We start from the raw sequence: 16,632 nt of genomic DNA, 5'->3' as shown, positions 1-16,632 counted from the left end.
ATCCAAACCAGTTGTGCTGGTGATTCAGCTTCTGTGAGTGCCATGTCCTCCTCTATGGAAGGGGGATAATAGAACCTATCTCAAGAGGATGTTGAGTTAAATGAGATAATCCCTGTAGAGTACATATCCATGACATAGTAAATGTTAACTGTCAGTGTCATTTGCATCATTCTCTTTAATGGATGCATAATTCCATTGTCTTGAGTTGGCATCAAAGTCCTCACCCAGCTAAGGAGCCTTGCAATTTTCTAGTCAGTGCAAGATCATGCAGGCATCATTTGTGCCATCTACTATTGATAGGAGCAGGACATGTTTCAGCTGTTGACTTGAGATGCCTCGCTGGTGGATACATAGGATTGGAAGCCCCTTGCCCTGCCTCCATGGGGAAAGAGAACCCCATTCTCTGAATGAAGCCCATTCAGTATGGCTCTCCACCACCCTCAGATAGCCCTTCACCCTGGTCAGGGTTCTGTCCTCCTGGCTAGTGATTACTCTAAGGATAAGCATCTTGTTGGATATTGTCCTCCCAAAATCTTGAAAAATATAATCCAGCATACCTACTGTGAACCAGCACTGCAGAAATGGATAAATCCCTGCTTGAGGCCTAGAAAGGTAGACAGACAATATGCAAATCCAAATCTTAAAATCCTAAAAGTACAACAAAAAGATCCATGCTTTTTAACTCCTCCATCATTCCTTCAAGTGAGGCACCAAAATTAAAATCTCAGAAATATGCTTTATCATCTGCAAGGACTCAGGATGCCTCACTAGTGGACACCTAGGGTTGAGAGCCCCTTTCTCTACCTCCGTGGGGAAAGAGAACCCACTTCTCTGTGTGGAGCCCACTCAGTATGGCTGATTCAAGGTTCATTCGAAAATAGCTGCAGGAGCAATTTCCTCCCAATTACCAAGACTTTCTCAACACTATTCCCTAGGGAGAATTAATAGAGATGGTTCCAGATGATAATGTCAGGGAACCAGAACTATTAAATAACTTCTGGAAATCCTCAAGGTTTAGTGACAAAGCTTTTCCTTTCAATTCCTAGCTACTTTTTATTTTTTTAAAGTCCTCTCCAGTTATTTCATTTTATTGTGTTCAGACCATCCTTTGACGCAAGTAGGACAAATATAGTCCCATCCATCTCTCTGATAGCAGAGGGGGTGGCACAGTGTCATCGAGAAGAGCATGGCTCTTGCGTCATGCTGCCTGTGCTCACCATGAGCTCTGCCAATTAGCAGCTTTGTACCCTGAGGCCAGTGACTCTGCATCTTTAAGCCTCAGTTCCGTTGTCCATAAAATGGGGATAGAACAGTTCCTATCCCATAGTGTTATCAGTGCTATCAGATGAAATCATGAACATAATGGCAAGACTGGGCACATACTAATTTCTCAATAAATATCATTGACATTATTATTACCACAGACAGACCGGGCTGTCAAGGGTAGACAGCAATAATGGAGAACTTTGAGATAGAAGAACAGTACTAGACATAGAGGCAGATTGAAAGGGTCAATAAAATTGTTTCTGTTCAGTTAGGTTGGGGAAAGGGGACAGTAAAAGTAAGCAGGCCACTAAAGAGGACTCCCCTACAAAGGGTATTCAACGAGGCAATGTGCTCAGCTGCATAGTTGAGGCAGGGCTGGGAACCACTGCATTTCTGACAAGGAATCAACTTAGGGTCCAGTCCAAGGAGATGGCCAGGTGAATGACTATGGAAACATTTAAATGTTCCAGGTGAGAAAGTCTCCTAAAGACAGATGTGGTTTGGGAAATGTTTTGCCAAGTTCTTACAGTGATGTTATATTATGGTCACAGAGTTGGCCTGATCTAGAATCTAGCTCTGCCTGATACCAAAGCTCCTGATCTTTCAATGATATCCCACTGCCTTTAATTATTTATCTGTAAATCTCAACAAGTTCTGTAGCATAGTGGGTACTCACTCCATAGTGATGGAGGGAAATAGAAGGATGGGTAGATGGTATACAATGGAGAGATGAATTGATGGTGCATAAACAGCAGATGAATATGTAGACAGATGGATGGTAGGTGAATGGATGGGTGGTAGATACATAGATGTACAGTGGTGGGTGGGTGAAGACTTTAGACAAATGCCTAGTTGAGTAGTTGAAAGATGAATGAATGATGAGATGAAGAAGGGCTCTGGGAAGGTGGTCAGAGACAGAGAATTTTAGATTAGGTAGCCACCTAAGTGAAGTAGGGGTGATGAAATATAATCAGGTACTTAAAAGCCAAGTTACCCCATGTTAAAATAACAACTACTTAACACTCTTAAATGAGTACTATAATTCATTACTTACCATGTGCCAAAGCCTATGCTAAGTCTTTTTCAGAGATCTTCTCCTACAATCCTCACAAAAACCCTGAGCTCATTACTATTAACCTACAAGGTGGTTGGGGCTTAGAGAGGCAGATCTCCAATTTTTTGGCAAAATGGGAACTCAGATTCAGACTTCTGAAAATTCTAAATGCCTGCTTTTAATATATGTGCCAAATACCTATGACTACCTTTTCTTCACAGAAGCAGCTCATAAGACCAACTCAGAATCAAAAAAAAAAAAAAATACTTCCCAGAGAAGGAAATACCATACTCAAGCCAAGACTTAAAGGTCAAGAAAAGAAAAGGCTTTTAAAACAAAAAGAACAGAAAACCTAGCACCAAGGTATGTGAGAGTAAGTCAGGGATAAAAGCAAGAGGGGTCCTTAGGCTCAGACCAGATCCTGGAGGGCCTTGAGTGCTGAGTATAGAATGATTACTAAAAATATTAATCACAATGGATGTTAGCAAGCATTATGGTTAAGTCCTTTTACTTGTATTAGCTCATCTAGTCCTCTAAAAAATGTAACAGTAGTTGCTACTGTCAGCCACAATTGCAGCTGAGGCACTGAGTCTGAAAGTTTCTGACCCTTACTGAAGAGAACACAGCTAATAAACGGCAAAGCCAAGAATTGAGCTGAGGTATCCCTAATTCCATGGTTCAGGCTGTAACTGCCCTGTGTGAGTTTGAATCATATTCATTCCACAAGGGTTTGATCTTCATCCTGTCCAACGGGAAGCCATTGAATGACCTGAAAAAATTTGAGTTATTAGAAATATCCCTTCTGTTAACTATGGCAATGGGATAGAGGAAGATGACTGGTCTCTCCATAAGGCCCCTCTTAGGTTGGCTTCTCCTGCATGTGGGCCTTTGCCGAGACAAGCTGATTCTCACCTCCCAGGTACCTGAGCCCATTCACTGAATGGGAGCCCAAGATACTTGATCCACTGTGTGACTTTAAGAAGGACTTGACCCTCTCTGGGCCTCATATTCTTTATGTGGAATAACAAGAGGCTGGTCTCATAGATCCTCAAGGGTCTCTACAGCTGTGACATTACTATTCCCTCTGATATTCTCTGAGGCTCTGCAGTTAATGGTGCCACTTTTAGCCACTTAACCTCAGGAAAGTTGACGTCTGCATTTTTTCCCACACTACTATTAATTTCATCTTTTCCCAAATATGAGTTATTTTTGGCCACTGTTCAATATAAAGCTTTTGTTCTCCTGGCCCTTGGTGTCATCTCTAGCTTGTCTCTTCAAAGAATCCTCTTAAAAACACCATTGCCTTTCAGAGCCACTAACTCCAAGGGGAAAGCTATTTATATGCCTCTGACAGTGTATAATCACTGATTGCACCTCACCAAGGAGTTGTCAACAAGTAGCGTTATGCTGGAGGTTGGCTCCCAAAATGCCAGCAGAGATGTCAACTGTCACTTGCTTGAGACACTAGGAAAGGTTCAAATTTCATTTAAATGTGGCCCAGGACTAAACTGGGGAAGAGGGGTGACCATAGCTTCTGGTCTCTGTCCTAAAGAATATTCAGGCAAGAGCAGCCCCTCCAGGATTGGTGAAAGGGCAGAAAATGTGAGGACCAAGGGTAATACCATGTGGCATTTATGGGTATGATCTCAAGAGCCAGCTGCCTGGGTTCAAAGGCCAGTTTAGTTCTTAGGAGTGTGCCACCTTGAGCAAATTATTTAACATCTCAATGCTTCAGTTTCCTCATCTGGAGACTGGGGATATTGTAAATTTAAATGAGTCAATGGACATGAAGTCATTAGGATGGCATTAACTATATAGTAAATGCTTAATAAAATGTTGATTGCTATTACTATTATGACTAAAGGCCAGTGAGAGGCCCCACTGGCCACAAGAAACAAGCACACCATAAAGCAGCAGTTCTCAAAATAGGTTTCCCAGTTTCAGCAGGGAACTTATTAGAAGTGCAAATACCCAGACCCCATCCAGACAGACAGAATTAGAATGGGGTGGGGCATACATCTGAGTTCTAGCAAGGACACTGAGTGATGCCAAGGAGAAGAACAGTCTGAGAATCACTGTTGTAAGAATTCCTCCATTTCTCCCAAAGTAGATAAACATGGCAGTATTAGCTGTGTGACTTAGGACAGGTCTTTTCCTTTCCCTGAACTTCACTATCTTCCATTGTAAAATGTGGTAAAAATAGAGAATTTTTGTGAGCATTCAATGAAATAAAGGGTATAACAACCTGGCATGTACCATCCTAGCTCTGTTTCATCTTCTCAGATCTTTGGAAGATGTCTCTGGAATGCTGGCAGCCCAAATAGATTTTTGTAGTTATCATAGGTACCTTTTAGTCCCCTGGTATACCTGTTCATATCTGCACAGTGGAGAGAACCCCACGGAGAGCCCACCCAGTCCCTGGGTGACTCCCCATAGTCACCTCCCACTCTGGGTTCTTGTTCTTCCTATCTATTTGTACATCTGAGGATCTTCGGACCAGATAAGTGGGAGACAGAATGGCTATAAATGATCATAATAATTTACTACTTTCTCTGAGACTTACTGTACAACAAAAACAGTCAGACTCTCCATTGAGATTGTGAGTCAATTCAATGGGATCTCTTTCCCAGGAGAACCTTATTAAGCACCTACCACATGCAAGCTCTTTTCTGGCCCTGCAGATACAATAGGGAGCAAGACATGCTTCTGTCCCTAATGGAGTTGACACCATAAAGAAGGCAGCAAAGAGTCAACATCTAATGACAGAATTATTTTATTATAAGTATAATAGATACATGGTGACACAGGCAGGAACCCACTGGTGTGTGGGGTGAAAGAGGGGTGAGGGGGTAATGTTTGATCTGAAAGCAGAGATTCAGTAGGCAAAGGTAGATAGCTTGAGGGTAGGATTCCACCAGAAGTACCTACAGTACGTATGAAATCCCAAAGATGTGAATCAGCAATGATTATTACAGGGTCATGAAGGCCACCTTGAAAATGTTGAGCAATAAGAAGCAATCAGAGGATTTTCACCAGGGGAGTGAAGTGACTAAATTTGAATTTTTAAGAGAAGATTAATTTTTTTATTGGCCATTCCAAATGTGGGTGAGCATGTGAAGTTATTGAAACTCTCACACATTGCTTTGTGGATTTACAAAATGGTATCACTACTTTGAAAAACAACCCAGCTGTTTAATTTGAAGTTAGAATTGACCTTAGCATCCAACCCAGCTATCCAACTTCCAAATATGTACCCAAGTGAAATGTAAAAGTGTGTTCACACACACAGAGAAAAAAATCTAGAGTTAAGTATTTGTACCAGCTCTATATGTAATCACCAGAAACCAGGAAACTATTCAGATGTTCATTGGCTGGTGAAAGGATAAACAAACCACATACATCAATTCAGTGGAATCCTAGCCATCAACAAAAGGAATAAACTGCTGATAAACACAACAGGGATGGATCACATAGGAAATAAGTTGAGTGAACAACTCCAGACTCAAAAGACTACCTACTATACTATTGTGTGTTACATACAATATGATATTTTTGAAGGGCCGAAACTATGAGGATAGAAAACACTTCTGTGATTGACAGGGGCTGGGAATGGAAGGAGGAATTAATTCCAAAGGGCCTCAAGGGAACTTTTTAGGGTGACAGAACTGTTCTATACCTTGATTATAGCAGTAGTTAGGTGGCTGTGTGCTTGTCAAAATTCACAGAACTGTACACAAAGAAAGGTGTATTTTCTGCATATAAATTATACATTTTTGCTGCAAAGAGGAGAATCAGTTGGGTTGAACGATAATTGGAAGCCCTTTGCTAATAAGAGAAGAGACAACAGTGTCTGTACTGAAATATAGTAGTGGCGACAGAAGTGCAGTTAGATTGGAGAGCTATTGAGAAGAAAAATGTGATACATGAAATGCAATATGGCATAAGTCTACAGCTTTGTAGGGTCACTTTTTTGTAGGGTTTTCTCTCTTGCTGCCATTTATATGGACCATTTTTATATGTAGACAATTTTCATATCTGCAATTTCTGCCAATGACAGTATGCTGTGGCCTTCGAGTTTCACAAGGGGAAGGAGGCAGGGATGTTAGTCAAGTGAGTGGGCAGAGGCACCCTTGGGGACCCAGTGAAACATAAATTTACAGGATCACAGGGCAGGCTGGAGTCAAGGCACATCTAAGGCAGGGTCCCAGGTGATGACTGCAGGATAACCAGCCCCATCTGTGAGTGAGGAAACTAAGGTAAGAGGGACAAGTGATTCTGCCAGGCCACTGTGACGCCTCCCTTTACATGCCCAAATTTATCTTCTCATCAGAGCTTTGGATCCTGTGTTTAGAAGCTCGGAGGAGAACCATGAATCACTGGTTGACTCTCAAGTCTAATTATTTCCTTGGGTGACGTTACCCTCACATCTTGGAGACACAGTGAATCCTCCACTGTGATACTTAGAACAAGAGTCACAAGACCTGCGTCATCTTAGCTCTGACTCCGTGGCTCTGGTGACTGGTTTCACTCTCTGGGCTTTGACTTCTTTGGGGAATGAGTAGTTGTTCTCCAAGAACTCATCCAGCTTTAAAAATAAAGGTATTCTTCTTGAGAGGTTTTTATTTTATCTATCCTAATCCTGAAATGTATATTTAAAAATAAAGTTTGCCAAAAGGAAGGGAGCAGAAAAAAAAGATTAGAAAATCAGAATGAAGGGAAAGTAAGAGGAAGCCAGAGGTAAAACAGGCCTATACTGTGTGAGAGATTGGCTTTACCCTTGAGCTTAGAAATCAATTTGTCTCCAGGGTTTCTAGCAGCCAACACAAAGAGGCAGTCAAAAGTTGTGAACTCAACATTGTTCAAGGGAAATTTCTGCAGTGTAGAAACTGTCCTAGATCCACACCATCCTAAGATGGCAGCCACTACTCACACATGCCTATTGGAAACTTGAAATGTGGCAAATGTGACTGAGGACTGGAATTTTACTTTTTAAATTAATTTTAATTAATATAAATTGGAGTAGTCATGTGGGCAATGGACTACTCTTTTGGGCATTGCATCTTAAGATAATTCCCAAGATTTGTTCAGTGTGCCAGTTACAACAACTTTACTGCCTCTCAGCTCCAACTTCACCTTTTACTGCTGGTCTACAGTAACAGAGTTGGGCCTTGCAATTACAGTATAGTACTTCCCTTTTGCCAGCTGACACAATGCTAGGCTTTGTCAGTAGGGGGCACAGGAGAGACACTGAAGGGAGAAAGGCATGTCTCTCCCTGTTTCCAGTATGCTCCACTGTGTAGGTTCCTACAGTTCATGCATAGGACAGGCAGCTGCAGGTCCCAGCTCCAGCAGCATACTTGGCTTCTCCTGTGCCCAGCTTCTGCTACGTGTAAGCTTTCTGCTGCACTTGACTCCAGCACCATGGGTGGCTTCTCCAACATCCAGTTTCTCCACAACAGGCACCAGTTCCTGCAGGACAAAACAGCCAGCAATACCCAAAACCTGTTCCCATGGCTTCAGAGTGGAATCTTACTAGTGAGACACCTCCTTGTGAACAGCTGTCTCCAATATCTCCTCTCCAGATGCATGGCTGCCAGGGCACCTTAGGGGCAGATTTCCAGAAGTCCTGATGGTGCAGTACCTAGGGCACTGCTCTACCTGCCAGGGAGCCACAGCATGCCCTCTCCAACAAGGTCTGGGTCACAGCCCTGGGCCTTGGGGCTCTTCCTTGAGCACTCTGTGTCAGAGCTAAGGGTACCCCTTATACCTGCTATTCCTACATTCTTCATAGTTCTTTTCTAGCAAATCTTTTGTTGCTCCAACCCTCTCTTAGAGTTAATAGTTTTCATGTTAAACTTTCTTTGTTCAAATTACTGTGTTGTTTTCATCTCCTGAATGGACTCTGGCTGGTCTAAGAGCAGTATCAGGAGACAGACTTGTAAAGATGTCATCCATTGTCTTAGTTGTGGCCTTGTGCTGGAGAACAGTGACAAGCTCCTTACTGATGCGACATGGGATGCCAGTAATCTGTCACATGCAGGGCCAATTAAACAAGCTATCACCTCTGCTGCTTTGTGATGAAGAGCCAAGTGCAGCAAATGCCTAAGAAGCCAGGTAGATGCTGCACGCAACTGCCCTGGTGGTAATTATGGCTGCAATGACGGTAGTGCAGGATATATTCTTTTAAGTACACTTGAATGCTCACAGAGAGAAAATGCCAAGCTCAGCTCAAATTATGCTCTGAGAACCAAAGAGGTACTTGTGTGAAAACTGATTAGGAAAGAATGGGATCATAAAGCTGAAAGTGGGGACATCTAGTTGGATCCAGAAGAAACTGATAATCTTGAACCCCCAAATCATTGTGAGCTTCCCTTAGCAGCAGAAATAGCTTGTCCTCTAGTGTATTCGGACACTAGCTTTTCTTTGCTTTAAAACTTCATGATTGCCTTCATAATGAAAGAGTATGGTCATTCCTTGGTACCCACCAAGACCCCTCTTTTTTGCTCCCACACCTGTAACTAGGGTCAAAATTGCAAAAGTTTGCTAAAATATATCAGCATAAGCCTGGGGAACATGCATGAGTGTGGATATAAGGGCCACTGGGCTCAAGGACAACCTATATTTAGTGAGATTGAGATGCCAAAACTTCCCTGGAATTACATAGAGGAGGAAACTCAAAGACTTAGGAAGATTAGAACTGATCCCATCAGTCAAATTCCCAACAGTTGGTGGCTAAAGGCTGCTGGTGAGGAGGTACTGGTGTTTCCAGCACACCAGGCCAACAGGTGAGGAATCCCTTTGGTGGAGAAATGCAGATTCTGGCTCTTGGAGATCACTCAGGTAAGGACAGGAGTATGTGCTGAGGGCCTGAAAGTGCCTACAATCTGAAAATTTTCTCTATAAAATAGAGAGGAGAACTCTTGCCTTAGGGTTGCTGCTGTGCTGCTAAAGTGCACACTGTAGGGGTTACTCTTCACGCCCTGAACTCTGAGTTGCTATGAAAACAAAGGAGATGATGAAAAGAGAGACTGAGAGTAAGTCTGCAGTAAATCCATTTCATTTCCTTTTTTTTGAGACAAGGTTTGGTCATGTAGTTCAGGTTGGCCTCGAACTCACAGTGATCCTCCTGACTCAGCCTCCTAAGTGCTAGGATTACAGGTGTGCGCCACCAGCCTTGGCTCCCTCTTTATTTTTATAATTGCTTCACCATATCAAATTCTTACTCTGTGTCAAGCACTGCACTGGTGTTACTCTCATCTGAGATATGTGTTAACCTTCTACAGAAGAGAGGATCGAGGCTCAGAGAGTTTAAGCAACTTTCACCAGACCGCCGAGAACACAGAACCCTGTGCATTTGACTCCAGAGCCCTTGCTCATCACCTCTGCAACACACAGAGCTGCCAAGCTGAACTTCTGACATGCTGCCCAGCTATGCTCGTTCCAAAGCTCAGGTGCCAAATGCCTGGATCAGCATCTCCCCTTGTCAGACACAGCTCAGACAGCTTTGGAGGAAGCTGCTGCCAGGAACTGACATGCCTCCTACTGCTTCTCTTCCTTCTTAATTACTGTCCTCCAGGGACAGCTCAGGTGGATAGGAGTGTCTTTTACCTGCCTGAGGCATTGGCTTCTTCTGCCCACACATGCCTCAGAGATAGCCTGCAGCACCACTGTTGGAAGAATTAATTTTGGCATCTTGAGCACCACTCTTGGGAGAACTAATTTTGAATGCTGGACTCAAGGCTTGCAAAGGCAAGTGGCCTGGCAGAGTGCTTTGTTTGGTCAAGCTGGTTCACCTGAGTCCAAAAGAAATGGACATGGTGCCCACTTTCTTTCTGCCTTGGAAGGCCTGGGTATGGCTACTAACCATTGTCCCCAGAGTTCTTGAGATTTCCAAACTCTGGGGATCTATATAGAGGAGACGGTTCTATTTTTGTGAAGTAAATACAGACCTATGCCAGGTCCTAAGCTGGGCACTGAGGATGTAAGTATGGCAAACACTGTAGCTGACTCCCCAGTGCCCTTGCCATCAATTCTACATATGTTAAGACTGTGGTTTTGGGAATTGCTCCATTTCCAGGAATAGGTCCTAGTATTAGTGGCTAGTTATTCACCAAATCCATTTTCCTTTCCTTCTGGCATATAGCTATACTACATTTCTCAGCTTCTTTTGCACGGAAGGATAGCCATGTGACTAAGTTCCAATAGTGTACCAGTAAATGTTTAACAACCAGATCACCAGGGTGAGTGGAGGCCCAGATGGTAACATTTGCTCATTTCCATGTTGTAAATATTCCCAGCATGGCTGATGTCAAGTTTTCAATGTCATGTCGCCAAAAGTGGAAAACAAATGTGCCTAGAACACCATTGTAAAATATTCCTCCACATGAGCACAGTAGAGTAATGTAACTCTAAAGCATCACTGCTACATGCCAGGCATGAATTGTGTGCTTACAGGCAGTTACAGGGGAGACAGAGTTTAGTGTACAGGATATTTATTAAATGGGGTTCTTAAAATAGAACTGGAAGTCCAATTTGACCCAGCTATTCCCCTGCTGGGTATCTTCCCCAAAGAATTAAAAGAAAAGTGATACATGTGTACCCATGTTCATAACAGCATAATTTGCAATAGCTAAAACTTGGAAGCAGCCCAATTCCCCATCAACTGGAGACTGGATAAAGAAAATGTGGGAGTTTTTTTATAAAATGGAGTACTACTCAGCCATAAAAAATGAGAAATTAGAGACATTTATAGCTAAATGGTTGCACATTGAGGTGATACTCTTAAGTGAAATAAATAGGACACACATGTGTAAATACCAGTTTCTCCAGTGTGAGAAACTGAAAGTGTAAATAAGGACTAAAAGGTATAATAGATAATGTGAAATAGGAAGAAAAGTGGCAAAGGGGAAGGGGAAGTGGGAGGGGTAGGGGATAGAAAAGAAGGGAATGGAAGCAATATGAGAAAATGAAAAAATAGAAACAAAATCTTTGTAAATAGGGAGGGATGGAGGGGTTGAAGGGAGGGCAGGGGAGGGGAGGGAAATAAGAACCAAGAGTCTATGTAAAGGTGCAAATTTCCAATGATGAATGTCATTATATTGTATACCTAAAATGTACCAATAAAATAAAATTTTAAAAAATCAATACAGGGAGAAGGGAATGATAGAATTGAGCAGAAGGGATAGAGAAGGATAAACTTAAGTCATTTGTAGGAAAATGGGTGCACCTGGAGACTGTAATGTTAAGTGAGGTAAATCAGATGCACAAGCTTAAATATCAGCTGGTTTCTCTTATATGAGAAACCTAATATAGAAAGAAAAAAGTTATTATAATCCAGCATGGCCATGAAAAGCATGAAAGTATACTTTGATTTACTATAATTGTCCTGTGTGTTTTATATGGTTTTTGGCCTGGTAGTCTGGCTGTTAATCTGTGTTTATGATAATTAACTTGACAAGAACTTATGAAATAAATAAATCTGATGCTGCCAAAAAAAATTAAATGGGGGGGGGGAGTGGAAAGGAAAAAAAGAGCTGAGATGTGTTATGTACATATACCAGTTCCCCACAATTAATATAATCATTATGTGAATATGTACTAATAAAAATTTTTTTAAAAACAGAATTGGGCAGAAGGAGAAGTTAAGCTATAATACAGGCCCAACAACAGCACTGGTCAAACCTTACAGCACCTCTGAAGCTAGAATGGCCCTTTGGTGGTATCCCAAATTGGGCAAAGATGACCAAGCCCTCATCAATCAGTCTTTGGATAAGAGCTACTATGAGAAGGTGAGGACCATGGTTAGGGAGACTCTGTAGCTTGCTGGCAACTGGATCAACAAGCCCCACAATGCAAGGAGCCCTGGAAAACACATGCATTATCTCATTTTATCTTCCTAAAAACCCTATGAGGAAGAGAGTATTCGTTCCCCATATTACAGATAAGTAACTGGGGATTCAGAGAGATTAAATAATTAATTTCCATCCCAGGTCTGTGTCACCTTCACTTGTTTTTATCCCTGATATGCTGTCCTACTCCCTCCACCCACTCATCTGCAAAGCAGATAGGGCAGAAGCTACAGGAAAGGGAAGAGGTCACCTGGGACCAGGCATGCTCAGAACACAAGTCTCCTTGGAATGTTGCAAAGTTTTTTTGGAAAGTCCTTCTGAGCCTGGGGCACATTCTTCTAGAATACTTTTTAAGAAATCATTAATCACTATATTATCTTATTTTTGATTGACACATGACATTGTACATATTTATGAGGTACAATGTGATGTTTCCATACATGTACACATTGTGTGATTATCAAATCTGGGTAATTAGCATATTCATTCATTCATTCAAAAAATGAAATCCTATCATTTGCAACATCTTGGATGAACCTCAAGGACATTATGCTAAGTGAAACAAGCCAAGCACAGGAAGAACTTTCTTGACAGGAAAAGTCCTGCTCTTGAAGATGGAATTGAATGTGTGAGAACAGCCAAAGGTCACTGGGTGCCACAGCTGCAGAAAAAGGAAGCAAACCAAGCTCAAAGAAGACATTAGAAATCACAAGCCAGCCACATCCAAAAGCACAGTCACCCCTGTCAGAACTATGGCAGTTTTCCTTGAAGAAGTCCTAAGCCATCCAGAGAACAAGTGGCCCAAGTTCTGCATTAGCTATGCATTCTTGGGGAAGTCACTCCTCCTATCTGAGACTTGGTCTTGTCATCTATAGACTAAGAGCAGCAACCCTTTCTATCTCCAAGGTAGTACTTTTTAGAAGTAGAATTAGGGCCGGGGATTTAGCTCAGTGCTACCACCACCTGTCTCACAAGCACAAGATCCCTGGTACAAAAAAATAAATAAATAAAAGAATTTGAATTATTAGAATTGCAGCTTTCAAGTCAGACAATTGACTTTTAGACTTTGTCACTGTATGATTTGGGGAAAGTTCTTCAGTTTCTCTGTGTCTGTTTCCAAATCCGTAAGTTAAGAATAAGAGTACTTTGAAATAGGTTTTTTAAAATTTATATCTTTATTGGTACATTTTAGGTATACAATATGTTTATACTTATCATTGGGTGCTTGTACCTGTACATGATGTATCTTAGTTCTTATTTTTCCCCCATTACTTGTGCACCCTTCATTCCCTCCACCCTTCCCTATTTACATAGACTTTGTTTCCATTTTTTCTTTCTTTCTCCTAATTTTTCCTTTCCCTTCTTCCCTTTCCCCTTCCCCTCCCGCCACCCCTACACCTTTGGACCTTTTCCTATTTCAAATTATCAATTATTCATTTTAATCATTTTCATCCTTATTTACACTCTCAGTTTCTCACACTAGAGAAACTATTCGGTATTTACACGTGTGTCCTATTTATTTCACTTAAGAGTATGGCCCCAATATGCATCCATTTAGCTATAAATGTCTCTAGTTTCTCATTCTTTATGGCTGAGTAGTACTCCATTTTATAAAAAAAAACCCACATCTTCTTTATCCAGTTTCCAGTTGATGGGCACTTGGGCTGTTTCCAAGCTTTAGCTATTACAAACTGAGCCACTATAAACATAGGTGTACATATATCTCTGTGGTATGATTCTTTTAATTCTTTGGGGAAGATACCCAGTAGGGGAATAGCTGGGTCAAATGGGACCTGTAGTCCTAGTTCTTTGAGGTATCTCCATACTGATTTCCATAGTGGTTGCACCAGTCTGCACTCCCACCAACAATGGAGAAGGGTTCCTTTCTCTCCACAGCCCTGCCAGCATTTGTTATTGGTTGATTTCTTGATAGCAGTCATTCTTTGTGGGGTGAGGTGAAATCTTAATGTTGTTTTCATCTGCATCTCTTGAATGACCAGTGATGTTGAACATTTTTTCATATATTTATTTGCTACTTTTACTTCTTTGAGAAATGTCTGTTCATTTTGAAACAGGTTTTTTTGGGACAATTAAGTGACTTGGTATAGGAAAAGGATTTTGAACTACAATAGGCACATTGTAAATACTCAGTAAGTGTTAGTCATTACTTTTGTTACCTTAGAGGGAATTATGAGGATTAAAGGAGACAACTATGTGCACAGGTTTGACAAATAATTCGGCTTTGCAAATCAGCTCAGAAAATGGTGGTATTCTGGTTACTAATGCTTTGTAACAAGTCATTCTAAAACTTAGTGGTTTAAAATAAGAACAATCGTTTTCTTTGCTCACAGATCTGCAATTTGGGTGGGGCTTAACAGGGTTGGCTCATTTCTGGTTCCTGCACCATCAGCCAAGTAGGTTGCAATAGAGCTGGAGAACTTGCTCCTGTCCCAGATGGCTCACTCATTTGGGCAGCAAGGTGGAGCCATCTATTAGCTAAGAGCTGGGCTGGGGCTAAGACCAGTGGCCACTATTGTCTCCACTTGGGCCTCTCTACAGGCTGCTTAGGCATCTTCACGGCATGGCAGCTGGGTGCACAGATTAAGTGTTCCAAGGAATTGAATGGCAAAGCTTCCGGTCCCCTAGGGCCTGGCCAGAACATGGGCTCAACTTCACTCTTGCAATGATTTATTAGGCAGTCACTGAGTCAGCCCAGATTCATGGGAAGAACACAGACCTCTTTTCTCAAGTGAAAGGTGTGAAGGAGTTTGAGCTATCTTCCTCTGGTCTGGGTAGTTAGGGTTCTCACTCCTGGTACTGGCTGCCCCTAGACAGACACAGATAGAACATAGTTCTTCTGATCCCGTGACTCCTGGCCCAGAGGTAGGGGCTTCTGAGCCACGGTCCCACTGTTTCTGTCCCAGAGGAAGGGGCTTCTGAGCCACTGTCCCACCTCTCCCAGCTCAGAGGAGGTGAGCCGCCCAGGTGCCAACAGCAACTCCTGCCCAGGGTTGAAATGAGAAGATACATAAATAAGTCTCAAAACCAGCCTTTCAGAACACCTAGAGCAACCGCAAAGGGAAATGAGATGGAACACACTGATAGTCAACCACCTGGAGCCACTGAACTGGCAACAAAAGGGGATCTGGAAAAAATGAAATCAGAAATAATTTCTCAGATAACAGCAGAGATTGTGCTCATAGTGCAAGACATGAGTAATATATCTACAGAGAAGCTGAGGAACATGATGGAATCCCAACATAGGAAACAAATGGAATCCATAAAACAGATGCAAATAGATTTCCAGGACATGAAAAACTCCACTGAAAGTCTACACAGCAGAATGAGCCAATATGAGGACAGAATTTCAGATACAGAAGATAAGGTTGCAATTAGTGACCAAGAAAAGAAAAACTGCTTTAAAATTGTAAGGGAACACAGGAAATCAATGCAGCAGCTGCTAGATGATGCAAAGAAGAATAACATAAGACTGATTGGAGTGAAAGAAGAAACAGGAGAAAGTGAAGATGACATAAAAAAAACTATTCACAGAAGCAATGGCAGAAAACTTTCCAAGCAGAGGAAAAGAACTTGACATGCAGATAAGTGAGGCATATAGGACTCCAAATAGCCTTGATCAAAAAAAATCTACACATAGGCATATAATTGTTAAGATTCCAGAAACTCAACAGAAGAACAAAGTTCTCCAAGCAGTCAGAGAAAAGAAACAAATCACATACAAAGGAAAGCCCATCAGAATCACAGCAGACTTCTCAACACAAACCCTCAAGGCAAGAAGAGCTTGGAGTGACATATTCCAAGCCCTAAAAGAAAACAGCCTCCAACTCAGATTGATGTACCCTGCAAAACTATCTTTCAAAATGGATGGAGAAATAAGATACTTTCATATACTTTTCAAAGAGCACCTTAGGAACTTCATGAATACCAAACCAGCACTCCAAACAATTTTAGACAATATCCTAGAAACAGACAATGAGGATCACAACCCCAGGAAGCACAGCAGAATGAACCCATATGGCATGACAAGAAATTAAATGTAAAGTGGGAGAATCCAACAAAAAGAAAAAGTCATGACAATGATAAGTCAATGCGTTTCAGTTATAACCATCAATGTTAATGGTCTCAATTCACCAATCAAAAGAAATAGACTGGCAGAATGGGTCAAGAAGCAAAATCCAACAATATGCTGCATACAAGAAACACACTTAATTCAAAAGGAAACTCATAGACTGAAAGTTAAAGGATGGAAAACAATACTCCATGTGATAGGAATGCAAAAAAAAGCAGGAGTAGCTATCCTCTTTGCAGATCAAGTAGATTTCAAACCAACACTGATTAAGAGAGACCAAGAAGGACATTACATCCTTGTAAAGGGAACAATCCAAGAGGAAGAGATGACAATCATAAATATCTATGCACCAAACACTAGTGCGCCCAACTATA

This window comes from Heterocephalus glaber, unplaced genomic scaffold (assembly GCF_053883595.1).
Source record: "Heterocephalus glaber isolate CG9 unplaced genomic scaffold, H.glaber_assembly_v1.0 deba00001532, whole genome shotgun sequence".
Taxonomy (NCBI): domain Eukaryota; kingdom Metazoa; phylum Chordata; class Mammalia; order Rodentia; family Bathyergidae; genus Heterocephalus; species Heterocephalus glaber.
The sequence above is the reverse complement of the archived record's forward strand: the minus strand, read 5'-3'. Positions refer to the sequence as shown.